The sequence below is a fragment of the Eriocheir sinensis genome, chromosome 43, assembly GCF_024679095.1.
Source record: "Eriocheir sinensis breed Jianghai 21 chromosome 43, ASM2467909v1, whole genome shotgun sequence".
Lineage (NCBI taxonomy): Eukaryota > Metazoa > Arthropoda > Malacostraca > Decapoda > Varunidae > Eriocheir > Eriocheir sinensis.
Window position 1 is genome coordinate 1,927,491 of NC_066551.1, and position 10,010 is coordinate 1,937,500.

General features: G+C 41.2%; 1 protein-coding gene across 1 annotated transcript in view; it reads left to right on the forward strand.

Annotated features, from left to right (window-relative positions):
* Positions 1-308: 308 nt before the first annotated feature.
* LOC127010304 (uncharacterized) overlaps positions 309-10,010 on the forward strand; it is a 90,210-nt gene continuing 80,508 nt past the window's right edge. Inside the window, exon 1 of the mRNA XM_050884168.1 lies at positions 309-442. The gene's annotated coding sequence lies outside the window, so the exon portion shown is untranslated. The remainder of the gene's footprint in view (positions 443-10,010) is intronic.

The window sequence follows — 10,010 nt, forward strand, 5'->3', positions numbered from 1 at the left end:
CTCCCTTCCCTACCTCCTCTGCCTCTCTCGCTTCCCTCCTCTCCCTCTCTCCTTCCCTATTCACTCTCTCTCCCTCCCTTCCCCTCCCCTCTCCTTCCCTCTCATCATTTCACTCCATCTTCCTATTCATATTCCCTGAAAGACGCGAATCTACCTTCCTGCCGTCCGTCAGAGAGAGAGAGAGAGAGAGAGAGAGAGAACCAGCACCGCGCAGGACTCCTATCCCCTACGCCCCTTACGCCCCCCGCCCCACACTCCTGGTAGGATATGTGTCGAGCAGCCCACCTCTGGCAGCCTCACACTCCCTGGCGAGGCCTCAGGGTGGCGTGGGGCGGCAGTGGTGATCTTGTGGGCGTGGCGGTAGCACAGCGCACGCCACCTCGCCTTCCCCGCGCCCGCTCACATCCGCGCGCGTGTCCCGGCCCGTCTGTGAGCTCCTGCGGTAAGGGGTGGCGTGGGGGCAGGCGTGGGAGGGGGGGAAGGAGGCGTGGGTGACTGTGGGGGGTAGGGGGTATGTTAGGTTATGTGGGTATGGTTTTGGGGGGGAAGGGGAAAGAGGGTGTCTAGGGGTGGTATGGGGCATGCTAGATTGGGAAAGTATGGGATGTTTGGGGGATGGGGGAAAAGGGAAATAGGGAAGTATGGGAGGGGGTGTAGGAGGGGAAATGGAGAGGTATGGGTTGGGGGGGGGGGAGGCGTGTGTAAGGGGTATGTTAGGGTATGTTATGGGAATGGAGGGAAAGGGGAATGGGTAAGTGGAGGTATAGGAGGTATGATATGTCTGGGAATGGGGAGAAATGGGGAAATGGGGTGTGGAAGTGGGTATAGGTGGGAGTAGGGGTGGGGTGAGGGGGCGTGTTAGGATGGGGATGGGGAAATGGGATGGTGTTATAGGGGAAAAGGTATGTAAGGGGGGAAGAGGGGATGGGGAAGAAGGGAGAGGGAGGGAGGCTGTGTTTCTGTGTATATGGGAAGGGTATGTGTGTATGAGGGGGGGGGGGGGGAGGGTATTAGGTGTGTGTGTGTATGTGTGTGTATTTGTATATTCATTTGCATACTAATCATATTCATCTTCATTCACTTGTTTATTATCTTCATTTGCGACGATTCAAGTGCTGTTCAAAGCCCTTCCGTGTGTGTGTGTGTGTGTGTGTGTGTGTGTTGGATTTCAGACATGTTCTAACTATCCTGCTTCCGTATCCTTATTCAATGGGTCAATGGTATGGAGATGAGCACTGAGGTCACGCGCAGCTATAGCATATGCCCCGAACTTTACCTTTACCTTACCTGTCCTTAATTATCGAACGGTTCCTCTTAACTCATCACTGCTCTTTAACCCTACGATTTAGCTTTATTTTTTCTTCCTTCCTTCATCCTTTCCTGCTTCCTTGTTCAATATTTCTTTTATCATAGTTTCCCTTCATTTTATCTTCCTTTCTACCTTCCTTCCTTCCTTCCTTTTTCCTTCCTTCCTTCCTTCCTTCCATAAAACGACCGTTCCGTCTGTCAGTAGTTCTAAATTGGAGGCTAAATCACTTGTCTTTTATTTTTCATTGTTATTTTGTGTTTTATTTTCATGCTTCTATTTCTATTTATTCATTTATCTATCTATTTATTTTTCCTTTACTTATTTTTCCCTGTATGACATTATAGGTTAGGTTAATAAATGTGCGTTTCCTGGTAATTGCTTTTATATTTACTTCCTCTATTTTATATATTCACTTACTTTTATTGAAATCTTGTTTACACTAATCATTATTATTATTATTATTATTATTATCATCATCTTTTTCATCATTATCATTTTCTGTCGGGGCTTATAAAGTTTAGTCACGGATATTTGAGTGGTTGAGTAATTATTTTTTTTTTCTCCTGTATTATGTGGAACAGTGTAATTTTGCCTGAGTGGATATTTTTCAGTATTATATCTCAGGGTGGACCAAAAAATCTTGCCGTAAGCGGATGAGTGGATGGATCTTTGGGTGGACTAAGGGTTTGGGTGAACGGTATGGATGTGGGTTAGTGTGTTATATCGTGAGGGGTGGAGTTTTTTTTTTTTTTTTTTTTTCAGCAGAGGAGTCAGTTCAAGGGCATAAAAAAAGGAAACAAATGTGAAAAAAGCCCGCTACTGGTGGAGTGATGAGTGGAAGGAATCTTGTACGGGGTGAATAGGTGGATGGGTTTCAGCTAGGATCAGGGTGGACGAAATCTTGTGGGTGACTGTCTCTTAAGGTGGAGAAATGGATAAGTGGAGGAGATTTTGTGAAAGGTAGATGGATGAGTGGATGTCTCAGGGTGGTGGAATGAACAGGTGGATGAAATCTTATAAGGGGTGGAGGAATGGGTGTCTATCTTATGTGGAGGGATGGGTGGGTGGACGAAGTCATGTGTGGGATGGATGAGGGGATAGATATGACGGTGGATGAATGGAATGAGTGGAAGAACTTGTGAGAGGTGGAAGAATAGATGGGTGGATGAGGTTTGATGAATCGTGAAGGGAGTGGAAGGAATGAGGAAAGAGGGAAGGGTAGGAACAGGGATGGGTAAAGGAAGGAAGGAAGGTAGAAAGGAAGGAAAGTATGAAAAAAAAGAAATATGAAACAAGAAAGTAGGAAAGGATGAAAGAAGGAAGGAAAAAGTAACGCTAATTCATAGGGTTATAGAAGTGGAGTCTTGTTGTTGTTGTTGTTGTTGTTGTTGTTGTTGTTGTTGTTGGTGGTGGTGGTGGTAGTGGTGGTGGTGGTGGTGGTGGTGGTAGTTCCCATTATTATTATTATTGTTATATTTTGAGGAATTTCAGTAGTAATGAAAAACATGTCAAACCGAGAGCGTGACATTACATAATTTTATTTTTAGGTTGTTGATGTAATTACTTTTTGTCTGATGCAATTATTTATATTATTTATTTATTTATTTATTACTAAGGTCACGAATTACTCATCGCTCTCTCTTGCTTTCTACACATATTATTATTATTATTATTATTATTATTATTATTATTATTATTATTATTATTATTATTATTATTATTATTATTATTATTATTATTATTATTATTATTATTATTACTACTACTCTATTGGCGTCTATATTTTCCCTTTCTCACCCTATTTTTTTCTCTTCTTTTTCCTTTTTTATTTTCCCCACTCAAAAAAAAAGTAAAAAATGTCGGTACCCAAATATTCTCCCTTTTTTTCCTTGTCTTTTTCATATATACATTTCTCTCTCTCTCTCTCTCTCTCTCTCTCTCTCTCTCTCTCTCTCTCTCTCTTGTTCGGATGTCTCGTTTCCCTTCTCGTCTTCGTTTTTGTGGTGGTGGTGGTGGTGGTGGTCATGGGTGGTGGTGGTGGTGGTCATGGGTGGTGGTGGTGGTGAAGGTGGTGGTGAGTGCTTCCTGGGTCTGTCTCCTTTTTCTTATTTTTCCTCCTCCTCCTCCTCCTCCTCCTCCTCCTCTTCCTCATCTTTGGATATATATATTTTTTCTTCTTGTACTTCGTCTTCCTTTCGTTTGCCTTTTCATGTTTTTATTTTTTATTTTTGGTTCCTTTTGTTATCTGTGTTTTGGTATTATATTTTTCTTCTTCTTCTTCTTCTTCTTCTTCTTCTTCTTCTTCTTCTTCTTCTTCTTCTTCTTCTTCTTCTTCATCTTCTTCTCTTTCTCCTCCTCTTTCCCTTGGGTATTGGGGCATAAAAGGAAGGATCTCTCTCTCTCTCTCTCTCTCTCTCTCTCTCTCTCTCTCTCTCTCTCTCTCTCTCTCTCTCTCTCTCTCTCTCTCTCTCTCTCTCTCTCTCTCTCTCTCTCTCTCTCTCTCTCTGTGTGTGTGTGTGTGTGTGTGTGTGTGTGTGTGTGTGTGTGTGTGTGTTCGTGCAAATAGACATGTGAGTGTGCCTTTAATCTCTCCCTCCTCCCTCCCCCCCTTTCTCTCCCCTCTCCCTTCCCCTCAGGCACTCTCACTTTCCTCCTCTCTCTCTCTCTCTCCCTTCCTCTCTCTTCCTCCCTTCCCCTCAAAGAATGGGAAGAACAGAAATAGAACCAACGACTAATTTATGTGTATGTTTCTTTCTTCCTCTTCGTTGTCTTCTCTTTTTTCATCTTTTTCTTTTTCATATTTTCTTCTTTTCCTTTTTCTTTTTCGTTTTTCTTCTTGTTATTATTCTTGTTCTTTTCTTCCTTTTCTCTTCTTCATTATTTTATTTTCTCACTCCTCCTTCTTTTCATCCATTCGTTTCATTTCCATTTATATTTATCTCCTTTATTTCTTCCTTCCTTCCTTCCTTCCTTTATTCCTTTTCTCCCTCCCTTCTTTCCTTTACCCTTTTTTCTTTTTCTTTCCATTCCCATCATTACCATCCTTCCTTCCTACATGCCACCCTCTTCCTCCCTCCTTCTCCCTCCCTTCATTCTATCCTCCCTTCCATCCTTCCCTTACCTAACCCTATTCCCACCCCTCCCTCTTCCCTCAATCCTCCCCTTCCTTTACCTCTTATTAACCCTTTCCCTTCCCACCAACCACCTTCCTCCATCCCATCTATCCTTCCCTATATTCTTTTCCCTCCATCCCCTCTTTCCTCATCTCTCCCCTTTCTTTTGCCATTTCAACCCTTCCCTTCCCTTCCACCAAAGACTCGGCCAGACTCTTTTATCTTGTGCATGTCAGGCCCGGATGATGGACAGAGGCGGGTCATGGAAGGGTAGCGAGGATCAGAAGGGGTAATAATTTAGAGACAGACAAGTGAAATCCCGCAGACGGCACGTTCCAAGGGGAGACAGACAGACAGACAGACAGATAGACAAACAGACAGACAGACAGACAGAAAGGGAAATGCTCATGCAGGCAACTGAGCAACAGACAGCCATATACATAGGTAGTTCAAGGTAGATAGTGAGACAGGCAGATTGACAGACAGACAGACAGACGTAGATGGACAGACAGACAGAGACGTATATATATAATGAGACATACATACATAAACACACATATACATACATACATATAGTTAAAAGGACAAAAAAGGACAAGTTCCCCCCCCCCAAAAAAAAAAAGACTGGATTTATATAGCTGAATGGACCCAGACATCGACCGACCGACCGACAGATAGACAGACAGACAGACAAACATACAGACAGACAAAGATATTATTGATAGTGATGGTGGTGGTGGTGGGAGTGACGATATTGAAGATGGTGATAAAGATGATGATAGTGATAATGATGATGATGATGGTGATGATGATGATGATGGTGGTGATGATGATGATGATGGTGTACTTACTCTCTAGACTCGTGTCCCGTTCCTCATACAACCCCCTTCTCTTCCTCGGAATATATATAGTACCATTTTTAAAAGCTTTGGCGAGAGATAGATAGATTAATGCATAAATGAATATATTAGTATGGCCCTCCTTCTACCCTTCAATCAATCCAGCCCTTACTCAGTCAACCAGTCAACCAGTTAGTCAGTCAAATAGTTAGTCAGTCAGCTATTCATTTTTTTTCACTCATTCATTCATTCATTCAGTTACTCAGTCAGTCAGTTAGTCAGTTAGTCAGTCAGTAAGTTAGTCAGTCAGTCAGCCATTCAATCACTCATTCCTTCTGTTAGTCAGTCAGTCAGTCAGTCATTCTCTCACTCATTCATTCATTCAGTCAGTCAGTCAGTCAGGTTGTAAGTCATTCAGTTGGTCAGTCAGTCAGTGAGCCATATATTCAGTCAGTTAGTAAGTCAGTCAGTCAGTCAGGTTGTAAGTCATTCAGTCGGTCAGTCAGTCAGTGAGCCATATATTCAGTCAGTTAGTAAGTCAGTCAGTCAGTCAGGTTGTAAGTCATTCAGTCGGTCAGTCAGTCAGTGAGCCATATATTCAGTCAGTTAGTAAGTCAGTCAGTCAGTCAGCCATTCATTCAGTCATTCAATCATCCAGTCAATCAGTAAGTCAGCCAGTTGGTAAGTCAGTTAGGCAGTTAGTCAGTCAATAAGTTAGTCAGTCATTCAGTCAATCACATATTCATTCCTTGTATTTGAACAACCAATAAATGAAATAAAGTTATAACAATAATATCTAACCCCTTTTTTGCAATCACTTGATTTTATTTATTGATTGTAAGTAAAAAATATCTACAAAAAAGGGGGGTCAGATATTTTTGTTCCTACCCACCTAACTACCGACCTACCTATCTACTTACCTTACCTTACCTTACCTTACCTTATCTTACCTACCTAACTAATTACCTGCCTACCTACTTACCTTACCATACCTTACCTTACCTTACTTTACCTCACCTTACCTTACCTTACCTCCCTAACTACCTAACTAATTAACTACCTACCTACCTTACCTAACCTTACCTTAATTTACCTTACCTTACCATACCTTACCTTTATACTACCTAACTAACTAATTAACTACCTACCTACCTACCTACCTATCTTACCTTACCTTACATTACCTTACTTAACTTAACCTAACCTATCATTCATTCCTAACCTAACCTAACCTAACCTAACCTAACCTTACCTCATCTTACCTTACCCTAACCTAACCTAACCTAATCTAACCTAACCTTATCTTACCTTACCTTACTTTACCTTACCCATCTTAACCTAACCTAACCTAACCTAACCTTACCTTACCTTACCTTACCTGTCTTAACCTAACCTAACCTAACCTTACCTTACCTTACCTTACCTATCTTAACCTAACCTAACCTAACCTACCCTACCCTACCCTAACCTACCCCCCTACATACCTGCCTACCTGCCTTTCCTACCTTACCTTACCTTACCTGGTGCTCTTTGCCTAATTGGGTTACCTGGTTGAACTCGATTTTTTTGACCTCGTTGCCTCTTTTTCGTGCACCGAATTTGCTCTCACCTGATTCTGTTTGTTCTTTTAATTCATTTGTTTGATGTTTGGAGGTCAGTGTGTGTGTGTGGGGGGGGTATGTATGTGTGTGTGTGTGTGTGTGTGTGTGTGTGTGTGTGTGTGTGTGTGTGTGTGTGTGTGTGTACGAGATAGTTAGTTAGATGTAGATAGAGAGAGAGAGAGAGAGAGAGAGAGAGCAAAAAGTAATCAAAATTATTGTTCATCGTTTTTCTTTTATTTCCTTACCTCGTGTGTGTGTGTGTATGTGTGTGTGTGTGTGTGTGTGTGTGTGTGTGTGTGTGTGTGTGTGTGTGTGTGTGTGTGTATGCACTTAAAGAAATTAAAAAGATCCGAAGCACACACACACACACACACACACACACACACACACACACACACACACATCACCACCACCACCACCACGACCATCCTTATAAAAAAAGAAAAAAAGAGAAAAGGAAAAAAAATAGTGTTTTTTTATCTTTTATTTATTTTTTCCTTTTTTCCTATTTGCTTTTTTTTCTTCCTCTCACAGGTAAACATAATGAGAGAGAGAGAGAGAGAGAGAGAGAGGGGGGCGTAACAGAAGACAGATATTCGTATGAGCTTTCCCCCCTCCCCATCTCTCTCTCTCTCTCTCTCTCTCTCTCTCTCTCTCTCGACAACAAATAATCCGCAACAGGACTCAAACATTTCCATTTTTTCTCAATTTTTTTCACGCATTTCTTTTTTTTCTTTTCTTTTCGTTGTTATTATTCTTTTTTTTTTGGTGGGCGGGAGGGAGGGAAGGAAGCTGTTGTTGTCACTGTCTGTCTGTCTGTCATTCTTTCTCTCTCTCTTTTCTGTTCACTATTTCTTTTGGCTTTTTATATATATTTTTTGTCCCTTTTATTCACCATTTTTCTTTGACGTTTTATATTTTCCATTTTTTTAAAGTAAGGAAAGAAAGAAAAGATGGTATGGAAAAGCGATCTAAGAAAGTATATAAGAGAGAAATTAAGATACTGAACGAAGACAAAATTAATATAAGAAAACAAAGAGTGAAGGAGGTATATATTATCAAGTTCATTTTCTTCAGTAACCAAAGAAAGAGAAAGATAGAAAAAAGATGGTATACAAAAACGGTCTAAAAAAGTAAGAGAAAAAAGATAAGATATTGAACGAAGACGAAAAGTAAATCAGAAAGCAAAGAGTGGAGGAAAAGTTTATCAAGGTTATTTTTTTCACTAACCAAAGAAAGAGAAAGATCAAAAAAGAAAGTATGGAAAAACGGTCTAAAAAAGTAAGGGAGAAAAGTTAAGATATTGAACGAAGTCGAAATGTAAATAAGAAAATAAAAAGTGTAGTAAAGAAAGAGATTATTAAGTTTATTTTCTTCACTAACCAAAAAAGAGAGAGAGAGAGAGAAGAAAATAAAAAAAGATGGTGCTATATTAAACGACTTACTCTCATTTGGTCTCTTTACTCCTCTCTCTGATGTTCGTGCTCCTTCAAAGGCTCTAAGTTCACCTCTCCACTTGGTCCTCCGTTTGATGTTAGTGCACTCCGTCCTGCCCCGGTAAAGGCCCTAAATTCCGCCTTTCCACCTGGTCCTCATTCTCCCCTGACTTCAATAATTCTTAGATCGCCACTCTGTTACTTTGGCTGTCCTTATGTTTGATAATTCTTAGATCGCCACTCTGTTACTTTGGCTGTCCTTATGTTGTTCCACGGATGATATACAGTCTGCCTATGTCTATTTCTTGTTCCTGTTTCGTCCTGTTCCGGCGAAGACTCTAAAATCCTTCTCTCCAACTGGTTCTCTTTCTGCCCTGACCTCAGTAATTCTCAGGTCGTCACTCTATTACTTTGGCTGTCCTTATGTTGTTCCACGGATGATATACAGTCTGCCTATGTCAATTTCTTGTTCCTGTTTCGTCCTACTCTAGCAAATACTCTAAATTCATTCTCTCCACCTGGTGCCCTTTCTGCCCTGACTTCAATAACTCTTAGGTCGCCACTTTGTTACTTTGGCTGTCCTTATTCCTATTATTCGTCCTGTTCTAGCAAAGACTCCTTCTCTCCAACTGGTTCTCTCTTTGCCCTCACCTCAGTAACTCTCAGGTCGCCACTCTGTTACTCTGTCTGTCTATCTGTCGTCTGATGTTAGTGCACTCCATCCTGCTCCGGCGAAGTCTCTAAGATCGGTATTCTCAGATGCTTCCACCTCTCATATCAACTATTTCCAAAGGCTAAAAAGAGCATCAATCGGGTTCTAATGCGTGTTTTTGTAGGTTCATGGCACAGAAGAATGATCAAAGTACCAGAAGGGTTATTAAACTACCTCTGCGAATGCCCCTAACTCCTAGGAAAGCCTTGTCAAAGGTGTGTGCCTGGCCGCCGGAAATGTGTAAGAATATTATCCTAAAATTTCGTGTCTCCACCTGGTCCTTTTTCTGCTCTCACCTAAATAACTCTTAGGTTGCCACTGTGTTACTTTGGCTGTCCGTCCGCTATCAGTTCCACGCATGATATAACCTGTCCAAATCCATTTCTTGTTCCTTTTTTATTCTGCTCCGGCAAAGGCTTTGAATTTCGTCTCTCCACCTGGTCCTCTTTCTGCCCTGACCTCAGTAATTCTTAGGTCCCCACTCTGTTACTTTGGCTATCTTTATTTTATCAGTTCCACGCGTGACATGACCTGCGTAAGTCCATTCCTTGTTCACTTACCATCCTGCTCCGGCGAAGGTTCTAAATTTCGTCTCTCCACCTGGTCCTTTTTCTGCCCTGACGTGAATAACTCTTAGGTCTCCACTCTGTTAGTTTGGGTGTCTGTCTGTTATCAGTTTCACGCATGATATGTATGACCTACCCATGTCTATTTCTTGTTCCCTTATCGTTCTGCCCCGGCAAAGACTTTACGTTTCGTCTCTCCTCCTGTCATCAGAATATCTTTAAACATCACTTAAGATACGAGTTAACAAAATGATAGACTTGGAAAATGCTGCCCAAGTCCACTTATTATTATTCCTTACTTTTCCTTATTATTATTACTTTTATTTTTACTTATTCTTTATCCTCATTTATTTCTTATACTTATTCCTTATTGGGGTGTCTTTCAACCTTTAAAGATATTCAGATTTATGAAAAAAAAGCGAATACTGTTTTTA